Source organism: Oncorhynchus kisutch, linkage group LG26, assembly GCF_002021735.2.
Source record: "Oncorhynchus kisutch isolate 150728-3 linkage group LG26, Okis_V2, whole genome shotgun sequence".
NCBI lineage: Eukaryota > Metazoa > Chordata > Actinopteri > Salmoniformes > Salmonidae > Oncorhynchus > Oncorhynchus kisutch.
In genome coordinates this window covers 6,114,545-6,134,841 of record NC_034199.2, presented here as the reverse complement: position 1 = coordinate 6,134,841, position 20,297 = coordinate 6,114,545, and positions in this window count along the sequence as shown.

Below are 20,297 nucleotides of genomic sequence, written 5' to 3'. Positions count from 1 at the left end.
CCTCCGCTGTACCCGCACCCCACCATACCCCTGTCTGCGCATTATGCCCTGAATATATTCTACCATGCCCAGAAACCTGCTCCTCTTATTCTCTGTCCCCAACGCTCTAGGCGACCAGTTTTGATAGCCTTTAGCCGCACCCTTATACTACTCCTTCTCTGTTCCGCGGGTGATGTGGAGGTAAACCCAGGCCCTGCATGTCCCCAGGCACCCTCATTTGTTGACTTCTGTGATCGAAAAAGCCTTGGTTTCATGCATGTCAACATCAGAAGCCTCCTCCCTAAGTTTGTCTTACTCACTGCTTTAGCACACTCTGCTAACCCTGATGTCCTTGCTGTGTCTGAATCCTGGCTCAGGAAGGCCACCAAAAATTCAGAGATTTCCATACCCAACTATAACATCTTCCGTCAAGATAGAACTGCCAAAGGGGGAGGAGTTGCAGTTTACTGCAGAGATAGCCTGCAAAGTAATGTCATACTTTCCAGGTCCATACCCAAACAGTTCGAACTACTAATTTTGAAAATTACTCTCTCCAGAAATAAGTCTCTCACGGTTGCCGCCTGCTACCGACCCCCCTCAGCTCCCAGCTGTGCCCTGGACACCATTTGTGAATTGATCGCCCCCCATCTAGCTTCAGAGTTTGTTCTGTTAGGTGACCTAAACTGGGATATGCTTAACACCCCGCCAGTCCTACAATCTAAGCTAGATGCCCTCAATCTCACACAAATCATCAAGGAACCCACCAGGTACAACCCTAACTCTGTAAACAAGGGCACCCTCATAGACGTCATCCTGACCAACTGGCCCTCCAAATACACCTCCGCTGTCTTCAACCAGGATCTCAGCGATCACTGCCTCATTGCCTGTATCCGCTACGGAGCCGCAGTCAAACGACCACCCCTCATCACTGTCAAACGCTCCCTAAAACACTTCTGTGAGCAGGCCTTTCTAATCGACCTGGCCCGGGTATCCTGGAAGGACATTGACCTCATCCCGTCAGTTGAGGATGCCTGGTCATTCTTTAAAAGTAACTTCCTCACCATTTTAGATAAGCATGCTCCGTTCAAAAAATGCAGAACTAAGAACAGATACAGCCCTTGGTTCACTCCAGACCTGACTGCCCTCGACCAGCACAAAAACATCCTGTGGCGGACTGCAATAGCATCGAATAGTCCCCGTGATATGCAACTGTTCAGGGAAGTCCGGAACCAATACACGCAGTCAGTCAGGAAAGCTAAGGCCAGCTTCTTCAGGCAGAAGTTTGCATCCTGTAGCTCCAACTCCAAAAAGTTCTGGGACACTGTGAAGTCCATGGAGAACAAGAGCACCTCCTCCCAGCTGCCCACTGCACTGAGGCTAGGTAACACGGTCACCACTGATAAATCCATGATTATCGAAAACTTCAATAAGCATTTCTCAACGGCTGGCCATGCCTTCCGCCTGGCTACTTCAACCTCGGCCAACAGCTCCGCCCCCCCCGCAGCTCCTCGCCCAAGCCTCTCCAGGTTCTTCTTTACCCAAATTCAGATAGCAGATGTTCTGAAAGAGCTGCAAAACCTGGACCCGTACAAATCAGCTGGGCTTGACAATCTGGACCCTCTATTTCTGAAACTATCTGCCACCATTGTCGCAACCCCTATTACCAGCCTGTTCAACCTCTCTTTCATCTCGTCTGAGATCCCCAAGGATTGGAAAGCTGCCGCAGTCATCCCCCTCTTCAAAGGGGGAGACACCCTGGACCCAAACTGTTACAGACCTATATCCGTCCTGCCCTGCCTATCTCAGGTCTTCGAAAGCCAAGTCAACAAACAGGTCACTGACCATCTCGAATCCCACCGTACCTTCTCCGCTGTGCAATCTGGTTTCCGAGCCGGTCACGGGTGAACCTCAGCCACACTCAAGGTACTAAACGATATCATAACCGCCATCGACAAAAGACAGTACTGTGCAGCCGTCTTCATCGACCTTGCCAAGGCTTTCGACTCTGTCAATCACCATATTCTTATCGGCAGACTCAGTAGCCTCGGTTTTTCGGATGACTGCCTTGCCTGGTTCACCAATTACTTTGCAGACAGAGTTCAGTGTGTCAAATCGGAGGGCATGCTGTCCGGTCCTCTGGCAGTCTCTATGGGGGTGCCACAGGGTTCAATTCTCGGGCCGACTCTTTTCTCTGTGTATATCAATGATGTTGCTCTTGCTGCGGGCGATTCCCTGATCCACCTCTACGCAGACGACACCATTCTATATACTTTCGGCCTGTCTTTGGACACTGTGCTATCTAACCTCCAAACAAGCTTCAATGCCATACAACACTCCTTCCGTGGCCTCCAACTGCTCTTTAAACGCTAGTAAAACCAAATGCATGCTTTTCAACCGGTCGCTGCCTGCACCCGCATGCCCGACTAGCATCACCACCCTGGATGGTTCCGACCTAGAATATGTGGACGTCTATAAGTACCTAGGTGTCTGGCTAGACTGCAAACTCTCCTTCCAGACTCATATCAAACATCTCCAATCGAAAATCAAATCAAGAGTCGGCTTTCTATTCCGCAACAAAGCCTCCTTCACTCACGCCGCCAAGCTTACCCTAGTAAAACTGACTATCCTACCGATCCTTGACTTCGGCGATGTCATCTACAAAATGGCTTCCAACACTCTACTCAGCAAACTGGATGCAGTCTATCACAGTGCCATCCGTTTTGTCACTAAAGCACCTTATACCACCCACCACTGTGATGCTCTAGTCGGCTGGCCCTCGCTACATATTCGTCGCCAGACCCACTGGCTCCAGGTCATCTACAAGTCCATGCTAGGTAAAGCTCCTCCTTATCTCAGCTCACTGGTCACGATGGCAACACCCATCCGTAGCACGCGCTCCAGCAGGTGTATCTCACTGATCATCCCTAAAGCCAACACCTCATTTGGCCGCCTTTCGTTCCAGTACTCTGCTGCCTGTGACTGGAACGAATTGCAAAAATCGCTGAAGTTGGAGACTTATCTCCCTCACCAACATCAAACATCAGCTATCTGAGCAGCTAACCGATCGCTGCAGCTGTACATAGTCTATTGGTAAATAGCCCACCCTTTTCACCTACCTTATCCCCATACTGTTTTTATTTATTTACTTTTCTGCACACCAATATCTCTACCTGTACATGACCATCTGATCATTTAGCACTCCAGTGTTAATCTGCAAAATTGTAATTATTTGCCTACCTCCTCATGCCTTTTGCACACATTGTATTGACCCCCCCTTTGTTTTCTACTGTGTTATTGACTTGTTAATTGTTTACTCCATGTGTAACTCTTTGTTGTATGCTCACACTGCTATGCTTTATCTTGGCCAGGTCGCAGTTGCAAATGAGAACTTGTTCTCAACTAGCCTACCTGGTTAAATAAAGGTGAAATAAAATTTAAAAAACGTAGCCGACTACTAGCACTCACTTCCGTCATCATGAAGTGCTTTGAGAAAATCAAATCAAGAGTCGGCTTTCTGGAGAGGGTAGTAAGTTAAGTTCCTCGGCGTACACATCACGGACAAACTGAATTGGTCCACCCACACAGACAGCGTAGTGAAGTAGGCGCAGCAACGCCTCTTCGACCTCAGGAGGCTGAAGAATTGTGGCTTGTCACCAAAATCACACAAACTTCTACAGATGCACAATCGAGAGCATCCTGTCGGGTTGTATCACCGCCTGGTACGGCAACTGCTCCGCCCACAACCGTAAGGCTCTCCAGAGGGTAGTGAGGTCTGCACAACGCATCACCGGGGGCAAACTACCTGCCCTCCAGGACACCTACACCACCCGATGTCACAGGAAGGCCATAAAGATCATCAAGGACAACAACCATCCGAGACACTGCCTGTTCACCCCGCTATCATGCAGAAGGCGATGTCAGTACAGGTGCATCAAAGCAGGGACTGAGAGACAGAATCTATTTTTCAGTCTCAAGACCATCAGACTGTTAAACAGCCACCACTAACATTGAGTGGCTGCTGCCAACATACTGACTCAACTCCAGCTCACTTTAATAATGGAAATTGATGTAAAAACTGTATCACCAGCCAATTTAAAAACTATGCCACTTTTATGTTTACATACCCTACATTACTCATCTCATATGTATATACTGTACTCTATACCATCTACTGCATCTTGCCTATGCCGTTCTGTACCATCACTCATTCATATCTTTATGTACATATTCTTTATCCCTTTACACTTGTGTGTATAAGGTAGTAGTTGTGGAATTGTTAGGTTAGATCACTTGTTGGTTATTACTGCATTGTCAGAACTAGAAGCACAAGCATTTTGCTACACTCGCATTAACATCTTCTAACCATGTGTATGTGACAAATGCAATTTGATTTGATTTGGGATGGGCGGGTATTACATTTGCTGCTAGGCTCCCCATCTCAGTGGGGCCTACAAGCTCGTCGGTGAGCTTGGCATCACTATCGACATGGTGGTCTTCAGTATTTTTGCAGATCAAAGCTTAGCCAACTAGCTATAATTATTCAGCGCACTGCTACCAACACTTAACAATCTTGTAGCTATTAGCTAGCTAATTATTAGCTGTGAACAACTTTTTTCCCTCTTTTTTCCCCACCCCCGCCCTGGGATCCAATGAGCTTCCTAAATAAGGTAATGAAGGCGATACCTTATGACATTGCATGGCTAGGTTCCCAATTTTTTTTAAGTACTAAATATTACATCCCCCCTCCTTCACTACTTCTCCTGATCACCCGGCATAAAGCCTCTGTCCCGCAGCTCTACATTGGCAAAACCAGGCAGGGTAGTTCATATACCATTTGTTTGGTTTATGGAGAACAAAACTGTGGGGGGGGGGGGGGACATTCTGGGGTGGTCCATGCCTGGCTTCTCCACCCCGTAGAGCCGGCTCTGGTACATGTTAATGTATACCAATGCAGGAACTCACAAAAAGCTGCATAAGACTAACAACATTTTTACAGTGTAGCCTTTGGCCCGCTATCACATAATGAAACTCCTTATACAGGTCCAAACACATCATTATGAGGGCCAAGCCTTCCTTTCCCTTCTCTCTCTCCGGCTAACCACCATCTCCGCTCTGTTGAGATTCATATACTCATGTGGTGTTTACTCTGCCTGAACCCAATTATGCCTCACCAGCAAATTAGCTGCCATGGGGGGGGGGGGGGGCTCAACTCCCAGCCTGAGTTTCTTGACTCACAAAAATACTGTTTAGCGTAGCTGATCATGTGCGCTAACGCACTGTGCCTCTGATTCTCTCAAGCTGCCCCCTTGTAACCCGACGTACTGTGTCTTTCAGAGACAATCTAACGGTTATGGTACCCAAGCCGCACTCCGCCACTCTCAATCATTAGTCACAAACTTCAATTAGGGCCATTAAGAGGAACAATGGCTTCAGAGCGTAAGTGTGAAAAATCTATTTTGCCGTGTATGCTAGCATTTATCTAATTTGTAAGACTGTAAATCTTGATACAGTCAATGACAGGAGGCACTGTTATGAAGTGTAATGATGATCAGAGCAGTTAGCTACTTCTGGATAATGGCTGTTGTGTTCAGTGTAGCAGATATATCAAGAGCAGCCTTTGGTCATATGATGTCAGCCAAGAGTTCAAATCTATTTACATCAATCCACACTGTTCCACTAGCTTCTGAGGATAACTATTTGTAATGTCTGGTTTATGTGTACATACAGTAGTTAAAAACATTTGACGGAAATCTAGTAAAAGGTCATGCACACAAACCATGAAGCAAAAAAACAACAAACTTAGAGCCTTTATCCCTTGATTTACCTGGCATGGTTTGCATTTGCTGGTCAGCTGTTTTATGCACAGGTTGCTTAATGTCAGCAATTGCAGTTGGCCTTGTTATAACTTATATATAGCCTATATTTAGTGGATATAAAATTTATATTTTGTTTCGTAAAGTTGTATAATTGTTAATGATTTTGATATGAACAATTCCTTTCGTGCATTTAATAGATTCAAAATATTATTTTGTGTGGTGATACTTTTCTTTGACGTTTTTCAATTGCATCCTTAAAAAAAAAGTAACGTGAATAGACTTGGTTTTCGGACACGGCACTTTCCATGACATAGACTGACCAGGTGAATCTAAGTGAAAGCTATGATCCTTTATTGATGTCACCTGTTAAATCCACTTCAATCAGTGGATGACGGAAAGGAGACAGGTCAACGAAGGATTTTTAACCCTTGAGACAATTTAGACATGGATTGTGTATGTGTGCCATTCAGAGGGTGAATGGGCAAGACAAAAGATTTAAGAGCCTGTGAGCAGGGTATGGCAATAGGTGCCAGGCGCACTGGTTTGAGTGTGTTAAGAACTGCAATGTAGTCCATGGCCCAATGCCTTGAGTCTGTTCTGAGGGCAAAAGGGGGTGGAACTCAATATTAGGACGGTGATCCTAATGTTTTGTACACTCAGTGTATGTTGCCCTAGAAGTGTAAAAAAAAAAAAAAACCTTGCTCACCAAAATAATGTCATAAATGATAGAATGAATGCTTCAATCTATACTGAGCTGAATCTTAAATGCAACATGTCCCATGGTTGGTCCTGTTTCATGAGCTGAAAAAATAAATTAAAAAAACTCGTTCCACAGGGATGCTGGCCCATGTTGACGCCAATGCTTCCCACAGTTGTGTTAAGTTGGCTGGATGTCCTTTGGGTAGTGGACCATTCAGTTTCCCCATTCATACACATGGGAAACTGTTGAGCATTCAAAAGCACTTCAATCATAAAAAAATATGTATATATTTTCACCCCTTTTTTCGTGGTATCCAATAGTTACAGTCTTGTCTCATCGCTGCAACTCCCTTACGAACTCAGGAGAGGCGAAGGTCGAGCGCCATGCATCCTCCGTTTCGGAGGATAAACAACAGTAAACAACCCAACCAAGCCGCACTGCTTCTTGACATAATGCCCATCCAACCCGGAAGCAAGCCGCATCAATGTGTCTGAGGAAACACCGTACACCTGGCGACTGTGTCAGCGTGCACTGCGCCCGGCCTGCTACAGGAGTCACTAGTGTGCAATGAGACAAGGATATCGCTGCCGGCCAAACCCTCCGCTAACCCGGACGAGTCTGGGCCAATTGTGCGCCACCCCATGGGTCTCCCGGTCGGCTGCGACAGAGCCTGGACTTGTTCACAGAATCTCTAGTGGCACAGCTACCACTGCGATGCAGCGCCTTAGACCACTGCGACACTCGGGAGGCCCGCACTTGAATCTTTTGTCTCCTCCCCTTCATCTACCCTTTATGAAGTGGATGTAACAGGTGAGATCAGTAACAGACCTTGATTGAACTTGATTGATTGAACTGGTTTCATGAAAGAACGTGTGTTCGTAATATTTTGTACACTCTGTGTGTGTGGGAGATAATGGTTAATTGCAACAGGGCCTTATCCAGGATCTGACACATCAAACATGTAACACAAATTCACAACCTTTCACCTTTCCCTGCCAATTACCTAGCAGTACATCAATTATCACCATATCAATAATTGCTTCTTCTACGTAAAAGTTGTCATCTACTAATCTGAATCTTCTCCTGTTACACCATGTTGACATGCACTCCCATTTTTTTGTGTAGGGCGCTAGTTTTTGCTAAGCATCTGTTTGTAAACAGAATCGGTCCATTGAGTCGTTGAGTGACACTACCTGTTACCCAGAATGCTTCACTCTCTCTCTCATGAACATGGAGGACATTGAGTCGGAGGCTCTAAAACGAGCCGGCTTTCACCACAGGCGATTTGCGTGCGGCGGGGCTCTCTAAAACACATCTGTCAGTGTGAGCGGAGCGAGATCCCCTTTGATCAAGTGACATGTTGAGTGACACACCGGTACTCAAACGAAGTGCCTGCAACATGAAATGGAGAGAAGATTTAATTAGGCGTGGCTCCGTTGCCTCTTATTAATTATACGTCAAAGTGGGAGCACAATAAGGGATGTGATGACAGATTTAAATAGATCTAGGGCTTGTGGTTGTCTGGCAGGAGAGACATGCAGCAAACAAGAGGACAAACAGTAAACAAACGAGAGGCAGTGTGGAGACAAACGCAGACACACAAGCACGCATGGACACACACACACGCTCATAAAGCTAGTACTATCTGTACTAACAAATGTGGTGCTAGTGCATAAGTAGATGGGTTAATTATCTCTCCATCTCGTTCTGTCAATCATGTACACACATTTCCCTACATCCTCACACATGCTCATGCAGCCAGCACGGTCTGTCCAATCAAATGTGGTATTAAGTGCCTAAATGCAAAGATCCCGGCAAGCCAATGCTAGTTTAGTGTTTTTTTGTTTTCTCTGTGCCTGAGAGGTGCTTGGTGCAGGCTTGATCAGTATGTACCTTTGCGCCTATAGCCTGGTGAACTCCTACAAAGAGGGGTGTAAAGGCCATATTGGAAATGGACGCTAGGGGGGTAATAAGCACAATCTACAATGTCCCAACATTTTTTTAAACAATTCTTTAGACTTGCCTTGTATGTAAATCTGGTGTTTTTATAATCCCAGAAATACCATAATTTGGAATACGGGGTTAAAACAGTTTTAGATTTCCAATATGGAGACCGTGAGGTAGACATGTGAAGGTGATCCATTTGGCATTCCCTTTCTTTACAAAAAAATATGCCTTTTAAATAGGAAAGAACTTGACTCAAGTCAAGAAAACCGAAATATTATGTTGGCCACTGCATGTTATGGCAAATACTAGATTGAGAAATGGAGAAACAAACACAGCAAAACGCAAACATGGACAAGTAGCTGATGACTCGACTAAAGTGAGTTTAGCGACAAACAATACTAACAGAAATTCACACTGACAATGACAAACTGTGCAAGCAGATGAAGAAAATATCAGAAAAAATCTAAACTGATATGACTGAACCGGGCAAATGTGTGGAGCAGGCCGAAACCAGGGTTAACCCTGGAAAAGCACAAGAAATGCTCCTGAAATCAATGGATGAACAAAAATACATAATTACGGGTCTTACTGAAAGATTAAATGCGATGGAGGACTTCAATCGCTGTTCAGATCTTTGTTTCGTAGATTTCCCTGGAAGCTGTGGAACAGTCGGAATGGAAGAATTCCTGGAAAAGGTAATACGACAACTACGGGGCCAGGAGAACTTCACACGAGCTTCCACAATTAAGCGATAACATCAAACAGGTGGCCCAGAGGTGACCCAAGCAATAATCCAACAGGCATCATCAAAGTTCCCTTAAAGTTGCAATATGTCACTTTGAGCGACCTGACCAAATTCACATAGAAATGAGAGATAGATCTGGCATTCTCATTGAACGCAAGTCTAGATCCTGTTTCTATTCTTCCCGTTCCTAAATTTTGTTTTTGTGTATTTTACTTTCAGTTCTGTACACCAGCTTCAAACAGCTTAAAATAAAATATTCTTGGTTGGTTATGGAAAACATTTCAGTGGTTTAGATGGTACAATGAATATTTACACTATTCTTGCTTGTTTTGTCACAAACTGAAATTAGGCAAACTATTAGAATTTCTGTAACCAGTAAATGACAGAGCAATTTCTGCATAGTGCACCTTTAACTACAGGGACAAAGATAAAGTTATACAACTGGCCATCTAAGACAAAGTGTTGGACCTTTAGGGACTCCTGAGTGGCACAGCAGTGTAAAAGGCACTGCAGTGCTTGAGGCCTCACTACAAATCTGGATTCGATCCCGGGCTGTGCTGCAGCCGGCCGCAACCCGGAGACCCATGAGGCAATGCACAATTGGCCCAGCATCGTCCGGGTTAGGAGAGGGTTTGGTCATCCGGGATGTTCTTGTCCAATCGCTCTCTAGTGACAACTGTGGAGGGCCAGGCGCATGCACGCTGACACGGTCGCCAGTTGTACGGTGTTTCCTCCGGCACATTAGTGCGGCTGGCTTCCGGGTTAAGTGGGCAGAAGTGTCAAGAAGCATGTGGCTTGGCAGGGTCGTTTTTCAGAGGATGCATGGCTCTCGACCTACGCCTCTCCCGAGTCCTTATGGGAGTTGTAGCGATGGGACAAAACTAACTACCAATTGGATATCACAAAAAAGGGGTAAAAAGTATATATATTTAAAGTTGGACCTTTTGATGTATGAGGGCCATTGGATCTACATCAACGCCGACATGAGCAGAGACCTCTATATGAAACGCAGATAAGTCGACCCCATAAAGAACAAGTTATGGGAAAAACAAATCACTCTTTGGTGTACCACAAACAACTACAGTCAAAATGAAGGAAAGACGCATGACACAGAACAGTGGAAATGACAATGAATAAAATGTAGACTACAGAACAGCTTCAGTCAATATACGACAGATGGGGCACTGATATAAGGTGAACAATGGACTATTACACCCCACCACATCAAAGACACAAAAGAGAAAGATGTGTTGTTAATAACTTCACTAACACACCTATTGAATAGATAATAACAGCACCACCCAGACGATCCGTCTGAATAACACTTTAATGACTATTGGCTATGCAGTCCAAACGTCAAAGGAAGTTGGCTTGATTTTACAAGTCATTATACCACCCCGCACTTAGTGATCACTCTGTCCCCCGGTGGGTTAAGACCTGTGCCCCCCACATGTGGTTGCGTGCAGTACAACAGAACAGTTTGCATTTACTTCATTGGAGAATTATGTGGAGAGTTGAACGAATCTCTTTTAATATACTATAATGATGCCTAATGCCTACATTATCAAATTAATTTTATTCTCAGTAAACAGTGATGGTAAGTGCATTTTTGTTGTTTATCTTTTGTTCTTGACCCTGAGAGGGATAACCTATTAATTTCATTTGGCTTTAAAAAAGAGCTAGAACTATCACTGGCCCAGATAAATACTTTAGAAGGGTCTCCTATCTCAGAAGGTAGAACAAGCATTAGACAGGACTCCTTAATAATGATCACTATATACTTCACTAATACTAAGTAGTTGACTACACAACACATAGTACTGACCCTTACTCTGCAGTGGATGAGAGTGGATATGGGAGTCGATCACGCAGTGACCCAGACCCCTCTACTGTCGGAGATTACACATACTGACTCAAATAAACACATTAAAATATATAAATAATAAATACAACTACATAGTCCTAGTTGGGCAATATACAGCATAATAGAACTACCAATGGAATCATAAGTCATTATTATCATATATATATTTTTGTTTGTTTTGTATTTAACATTTATTTAACTAGGCAAGTCAGTTAAGAACAAATTCTTATTTACAATGACGGCATACACCGGTCAAACCTGGATGACGCTGGGCCAATTGTGTGCCGCCCTATGGGACTCCGAATCACTACCGGTTGTGATACAGACTGGATATTACAGTGCATTCGGAAAGTATTCAGATACCTTGACTTTTTCTATATTGTTACATTACACCCTTATTCTAAAATGGATGTCCCTCAACCTACACACAATACTCCATAATGACAAAGTGAAAAACTATTTTTTATTTGAACAGAAATACCCTTTGCTATGAGACTCGAAATTGACCTCAGGTGCATCCTGTTTCCACTGATCATCCTTAAGATGGTTCTAAAACTTGATTGGAGTACACCAGTGGTAAATTATTTTGATTGGACATGATTTGGAAAGGCACACACCTGTCTATACAAGGTCCCACAGTTGACAGTGTATATCAGAGCAAAAATCAAGATAGGAGGTCAAAGGAATTGTCCATAGAGCTCCGAGACAGTATTGTGTCGAGGCACAAATCTGGGGAACGGTACAAAAATATTTCTGTAGCATTGAATGTCCCCAAGAACACAATGGCCTCCATCATTCTTAAATGGAAGAAGTTTGGAACAACCAAGAAACTCTTCCTAGAGCTGGCCGCCCAGCCAAATTAAGCAATCTGGGGAGAAGGGCCTTGGTAAAAAAAAGAAGGATAAGTTCATTAGAGTTACCAGCCTCAGAAATTGCAGCCCAAATGAATGTTTCACAGAGTTCAACTAACAAACACGTCTCAACATCAACTGTTCGGAGAAGACTGCGAGAATCTGGCCTTCATGTTTGAATTGCTGCAAAGAAACCACTACTAAAGGACACCAATAATAAGAATAGACTTGCTTGGGCCAAGAAACATGAGCAATGGACATTAGACCTGTGGAAATCTGTCTTTTGGTCTGATGAGTCCAAATGAGATTTTTGGTTCCAACCACCGTATCTTTGCGAGATGTCTTACTCTTCACATAAGAAAAAATTATATCAAAACAATTATTCTAAATACTAGAACAGAAAATCATCGACTTAGAAAGAAAGCACAGTTTACAGTAGATATAAATTGTAACACCCTTCAACAGTTCGAAGCTTGAATATAACACAATAAACACCCAATCTTCAGAGATTGCTGCCAGGAAATCCAAGCAACAATAACTTGAGCAAAGTTCAGGGAAAATGCCTGCTTGGCAGATTAAGAAAGAGGAAGAGAAACGTACCATCCATAGCATTCGAACCCCCAGATGATAGTGTAACAGTGGCTCCTTCTGAAATCAACTAGTTATTTTATTATCAGAAACTATCATTCCAAAAACAACATTTCTAAAGGAGGATATATATAATTTCCTTCAGGCCATTTTACTAACTAAAAGGTAACCAGAGAAAATGAATGTGGATAGAGACATTACTCCAGGGGAATTGGAGGCCCTCAATAATCTACAAATTGGTAATGATTCCCAATGGAATTTTATAGACACCTTCATCCCAAATTACTAAAGCCTATGCTCTCAGCAAGACTAGAATTCTTTACAATCACCCTACTTATAAAGAAAGATAAGTATCCAATATCATGCGAGATGTCTTCAGACAATCGCCTCAGTTTCTTTTCAATATAATTCATCATATCAAGAAGTTGAACGCTCCAAAAGTGGCAATATCAATAGATGCTGAAAAAGCATTTGGTGGCTGTCTTAGTTTGGTTTTGGTCCAGTATTTATTTTCTGGATTGAGCTTTTGTACAAATCCCCCAAAGCATCTAAACAAACAAATGTAAAGATCTCTGAATCATTAACTTATCAAGAGGGACAAGACAGGGATGTCCTTTATATACTGTAGTTAATTATTTTATTTAGCCACAGAACCTCTAGCATCAATAATTAGAACTCATGGCTTAATCCGGGGAATAGAGATTGGTGGAGATCGACATCCAGATGTCATTTTACATTATTTATCTGAACCAGAACATTCTCTGTCATGTATCTTACTACTGTTGGACATATATATGGTGGTGTACCAGGATTCAAAGTGAATTGGAAGAACTGAAATAATGCCCATTTCTAGTTATGAATTCTCAAACTTAGAAAGTAAAAGTGGAAATGGACAGATACATGTGAAATACCTGGGTGTACTGAAACCATGAAATCTGGAGGAGGCATATGAAATCAATTACTTTCCTTTAATAAATAAGATTGAATCCGATGTTCAGAGATGGAGATCTCTACCCATTTCTATGTTAGGTAGGATCATACGTCAACAACATCAACAAAACTAAGGAGCTGATTGTAGACTTCAGGAAACATCAAAGGGAGCACACCCCTATCCACATCGACGAAACTGCAGGGCTCTCCAGAGGGTGGTAAGGTCTGCCCAATGCAACACCGGGGGCACACTGCCTGCCAGGACACCTACAGCAAGATCATCAAGGACAACAACCACCCGAGCTACAGCCTGTTCACCCCGCTATCATCCAGACGGGAAGGTAAGTACAGGTGCATCAAAGCTGTAACCAAGAGGCTGAAAAACAGCTTCTATCTCAAGGCCATCAGACTTTTAAATAGCCATGACCACCCGGTTACTCAACCCTGCACCTTAGAGGCTGCTGCCCTATATATATATAGACATGGAATCACTGGCCACTTTAATAATGTTTACATACTGCTTTACTCATCTCATATGTATATACTGTATTTTAGTCACTGCCACTCTGACGTTAATCGTCCTAATATGTATATATTTCTTAACTCCGTTCTTTTACTTTTAGATGTGTGTATTGTTAGATACTACTGCACTGTTGGAGCTAGGAACAAGCATTTCTCTACACCCGCAATAACATCTGCTAAATATGTGTATGTGACTAATACAATTTGATTTGAACATAATAAAAAATATATATATTACCAAGGTTGATGTATTTATTCCAGGCACTAACATTTCCAATTCCATCCAACTTTTTAAAGAAAATAAATGGCCTGGTCTCCAGCTTTATTTGAAATGGAAAGACCTCAAGAGTCAAATTGACTGTTTTACACTTACCTTATAAAGCTGGAGGTCTTGGACTATTACCTCATATGAATATGTATTCATGGGCTGCACAACTGCGTTCACTTAAACAGTGGACTGCAGACTATCCTTGTGCATGGAGAAGCATCAAAGCCATAAATGTAATACCTGATGATCTAACATATACAGTATTCACTACTTTGGGTCCAAGGCTTTGAAGGAAAAATTTGACAAGCCAATGATTCTTAATTTGATTTGTATTTGGATAAATGTACATACCTCCAGTGTTTAATAACACCTTTATGTCCTGGTTCCAAAGTGCAATCATGAATTTTGAACATGTGTCCTATGATGAATTTTAAACGTGTGTCCTATGATGAATCTTTACTGTCATTCAATAAATTGCCACTAACACAAGTCAACTACCCACACTGAAAGGAGGGAAAAAGAGCTACCTAAGTATGATTCCCAATCAGAGACAACGATAGACAGCTGTCCCTGATTGAGAACCATACCCGGCCAAAACATAGAAATAAAGAAACATAGAAAACAAAACATGCCCACCCCACATCACACCCTGACCTAACCAAATAGAGAAATAAATGGCTCTCTAAGGTCAGGGCGTGACAAAGAAGCTGCTATGCCAATTTGTATCAAGGTTTGAATGAAACGCTACCTGATTGTTCAGAACCTATAAGAAAAAAATAGGAAATGTTCATACCTGCTCCTACCTTAGAAATAAACTACTGCCATTTAAGATCATTCATAGGACTTACTACACTCCTGCCAGAATGCATGTAATGTCAAATAATTGTTGGAGACTCAAAAAGTATCTATTACATATACTGTGATCCTGTGATAATGTATGTGCTATCATTTCACTGTGTCATCTAAATATCGGTGATCAAAATCAGAGAAAGCTTTGTAATCTAGGTCTAATTGCTACACAAAAATGTATAGCCATCAATTGGAAACTCTCATTAACATTAAATAACAAACTGGAGGACTATACTATCTATTTGGAAACCACATGTTGAACACCTTTGGGAATTTATTGTCTTTGGGAATTTATTGTATAGTGATCATTTTGTGTTTTCTGGTTGTGTTGTTTGTGGGCTGCTGTGGAAAACAAACCAAAAATAGTCCCAAAATAACATTTTGAAACATTCACTGCAATGAGCTTTTTCAGTCTCAATGAACAGTCAGACTTTGTTATTTGAAAGCATTGGCACAAGAAAGGAAACCAATGTTGATGAGGTAAAAAAAAAGGCCGGTTGAAACAATAAAAAAGCGCTACTCCACCAATGTTTTTGAGGGATGGGGCTGCATTAGAGAGACCTATGAATATGCATGATATCAAAATGACAGTTTTAACCATATTTTGAGGCTATACAGTGTTTATTTACAAACAATGTAGTAAAACGCAGTATTTTGGGTTCCGATGTTGTATGATAGTTGAACTAAGCTGACATTTAAACTTTGGGTATAAATTATTAATTTAAGTCTAAAAATGGATGTAGCAACTACAGATTGCTCCTTTAAAAGATAGTCAAAATGACAAGTGCTCAAGTTTGTCTCAATCCCATGCTATTGGTAATGGATGGAGGAAGACTAGTAATTTTGACATACTTACTGAATTTAGGCCCATCGCTCCTCCAGGGTCCATAGGCCATTGACGACCCCTGTCCATTACCCTCCTGTCCATCACACTCCTGTCCTCTGTAATGTTGACATGAGACAATAATAAGAATGGGAGCCAACATAGGCCTTGACCCAAGTGGGGTAAGACATTTTCTGGTTGAAGAAGCCACTTGGGTGAGTTGGTAATTAGTTATAGAGAAGAATGAGGACCAAAGCACATCCAAGACGTGTCATTACAAGCAAGGAGGAATGGAGACAGCTACCCTGGGCCTTAGAGGACTTTTCAGTCAAAATCCACTGTGCTTCCTTTATTGTTGGCTGAGAATCTTGGCTGGTGCGCAAAACCAATTAGGTCATAATGCACTGAGTGTACAAAACATTATGAACACCTGCTCTTTCCATGACAGACTGATCAGGCGAATCCAGGTGAAAGCTGTCAACCCTTATTGGTCTCTCTTGTTAAATCCACTTAAAATCAGTATAAATGAAGGGGAGGAGACAAGTTAAATAAGGATTTTTAAACCTTGAGAGAATTGTGACATGAATTGTGTCATGAATTGTGTGTGTGCCATTCAGTGGGTGAATGGGAAAGACAAAAGATTGAAGTGCCTTTGAACAGGGTATGGTCGACCACCCAAAGGACATCCAGCCAACTTGAAACAACTGTGGGAAGCATTGGAGTCAACAACTCAATATTAGAAAGGTGTTCTTAATGTTTAGTCCACTCAGTGTTGCTACTGTGTATACCACCTAAATAAAAAAATGTTTTGTCAACTCTGTAAAACATCAAATCCATCAGAGTGCTGAAAGATCTGATAGAATGGTTGTGTTTAATTGGGGATTTACAAATGAATGATGTTCCATATTTTACAAATAAATGTTTGTATTGAACTTAGGCAAAAATATGCAAAAATTTGACAGTTTTGAGAATACTGTATGTTGTCAACTCCAACATTTCTCTCAAACCTTTTTTAATCACTGATCTTTGACAAATGCTTAAACGATTGAATCATTTATTGTTTTAGATCTAAGGGATAATGTTTGCTTTATGAATGTTGCTTTACGTTCTAAATCTAGAAAAACATGCCAAAATGATAACGAAATTAGCCCGGGAGCAATTTAATAGTACTATCAACCGAAACAAAAAGAAGTTTGGAGATTTGTATTACATATTTCAATAATAGAATGTTAGAATTAAACAATCAAGGCCTTTAAATCAAATCAAATTGTATTGGTAACATACATGTGATTAGCAGATGTTATTGCGGGTGTAGCGAAATGCTTGTGCATATAGCTCTGACAGTGCAGTAATATCTAACAAGTAATATCTAACAAATTACACAACATATACCCAATACACACAAATCTAAGTAGGAATGAATTAAGACTATATACATACGGACGAGCGATGTCAGAGCGGAATGAACTAAGATACAGTAGAATAGTATAGAATACAGTAAAGACAAATGAGATGAGTAATGCAAGATATGTAAACATTATTAAATGACTAAGATACCGTAGAATAATATAGAATACAGTATATACATATGAGATGAGGAATGCCAGATATGTAAATATTATTAGTGACTAGTGTTCCATTCCTTAAAGTGGCCAGTGATTTCTAGTCTATGCCTATAGGCTGCAGCCTCTAATGTGCTAGTGATGGCCATTTAACAGTCTGATGGCCTTGCGATAGAAGCTCTTTTTCAGCCTTTGATGCACCAGTACTGACCTCGCCTTCTGGATGATAGTGGGGTGAACAGGCAGTGGCTCGGGTGGTTGATGTCCTTGATGATCATTTTGGCCTTCCTATGACATCGGGTGTTGTAGGTGTCCTGGAGGGTGGGTAGTTTGCCCCTGGTAATGCATTGGGCAGACCATACCTCCCTCTGCAGAGCCTTGCATGCAATACTTTGTTAAATTTTATGGTGGAAAACTTGCTTCCCCAAACATGAAACTCATGCGTCGCCTATAAACGGGTTAGTTGACAACGTCATCAAAACCATGCACACGCTTTAATGGGGCAGAAAGCAGTTTGTTGTTGTGATTCTGGCTGGCCAGATTGCTAGCAACAATGACAAGAACCTGCCATGTGGGGATTCGTAGGTGGCTAGTTTTATCTTGTTCTTGACATCATGTCTTGTTTTGAGGTGTTTTTACTGATGTCACTTTTCTGCTAACATGGCTCAAATTCACTAGTTAGCTAACCAACAACTGTAACGATCTATTTTCGAGACAAGTGGTAATTGTGCAATTGTATTTATGTTTTCAATAAACTGGAGACAAAACATAGTTAACATTCTGTAAAAAATCTAAGCCAACCCCACCTGTTTTGCCCCGTAGTTGCGCACACATTGGTTTTGTTGCTAAACAAACAACCCATCAATTGATGTCGGCATTTGAAGTCGGCCTTGTTGTGACTTAATAGCGTATATTATCCAACTATTTAACGTTGCACTGTATGCACCATTCCACAAATGCGCCTTCGGAATCACGGTGTGGCTATGACCCAAATGACAAAAGCAGACCACAACCTCAAAATTACTGTTGATAATCTGAATAATTGTAACGCTCTGTGAGTAGTGGTTGCAAAGTCAGGCGCAGGAAGCAGGGTAGTGCTTTTAATTGCACACACGGCGAACATAAGCTACCCCACGAAATACAGGGCGCACAACAAAACAAATGGCCCAAACACAGGGACTCAAACAGTCCAGAGAAAAGCCCACGAACGAAAAACACGTCAACCTCAAACGTGCACAGTAGCAACACAAAACAATACCACACAAAGAGCAGGTGGGCCTACTGGCTAACATAGCCCGACTAATCAGCCTACACACAAAACAGGTGAAACCAATAAACAGAAAGGGGAAAGGGATCAGTGGCAGCTAGTAGGCTGGTGATGACGACCGCCGAGCGCCACCCGAACAGGAAGGGGAGCAACCTTCCGTAGGAGTCGTGACAGTACCCCCCCCCCCCCCCCCCCCCCCCTCTGATGCAAGGCTCCCGTAGCGCGCCGACACTGGCCTCGAGGGCGACCCGGAGGGCGAGGCGCAAGGCGATGCGGATGGAGGCGATGGAAATCCCTCAACAGTGACGGGTCCAAGATTTCCCCACCGGTACCCAGCACCTCTCCTCAGGGCCATACCCCTCCCAGTCCACGAGTTACTGCAGGCCGCTCACCCGGCGTCTCAAGTCCAGAATGGCACGTATAGTGTACGCCGGGGACCCCTCGATGTCCAGAGGGGGCGGAGGGACCTTCGGCACCTCACCTTCTTGCAGGGGACCAGCTACCACCGGCCTGAGGAGAGACACATGAAACGAAGGGTTAATACGATAATAGGAAGGGAGTTGTAATCTATAACACACCTCATTTATCCTCCTTAGGAGATTGAAGGGCCCCACAAACTGCAGCCCCAGCTTCCGGCAGGGCAAGCGGAGGGGTAGGTTTCAGGTCGAGAGCCAGACCCTGGCCCCCGGTACGAACACAGGGGCATCACTGCGGTGGCAGTCAGCACTCCTCTTCTGCCATCCACCGGCTTGCTTGAGGGATTCCTGGATGGCTCTCCAGGTCTCCTTGGAGCGCTGCACCCACTCCTCCACCGCAGAAGCCTCGGTCTGACTCTGATGCCCAGGACCGGTTGGTAGCCCAACACACACTGAAATGGTGATAGGTTCGTAGAGAAGTGAGTTCTGGGCCAACTCCGCCCATGGGACGTACCTAGACCAATCCCCGGGCCGGTCCTGGCAATACGACCGCAGAAACCTACCCACCTCCTGGTTCACTCTCTCCACCTGTCCATTACTCTCGAGGTGATAACCGGAGGTCAAGCTGACCGAGATCCCCAGACGCTCCATAAATGCCCTCCAAACCCGGGACGTGAACTGGGAACCTCGATCAGAGACGATGTCCTCTGGCACCCCGTAGTGCCGGAAGACGTGGGTAAATAGCGCCTCAGCAGTCTGTAGGGCTGTAGGGAGACCGGGCAATGGAAGGAGACGGCAGGACTTAGAAAACCGATCCACAACAAGGACCGTAGTGTTCCCCTGAGACGGGGGGAGATCGGTCAGGAAATCCACTGACAGGTGAGACCATGGCCGTTGTGGAAAGGGGAGGGGCTGTAACTTCCCTCTAGGAAGGTGCCTATGAGCCTAACTCTGGGCGCACACCGAACAGGAAGAGACATAGAACCTAACGTCCCTAGCCAAGGTGAGCCACCAGTACTTCCCCCTGAGACCCCGCACTGTCCTCGCCACACCAGGATGACCAGAAGAGGGTAGAGTGTGAGCCCACCAAATCAATTGATCATGAACACGAAGCGGCACGTACTTGCGACCTGTCGGACACTGAGGGGGTGCCTGCTCGATGTCTGAGTC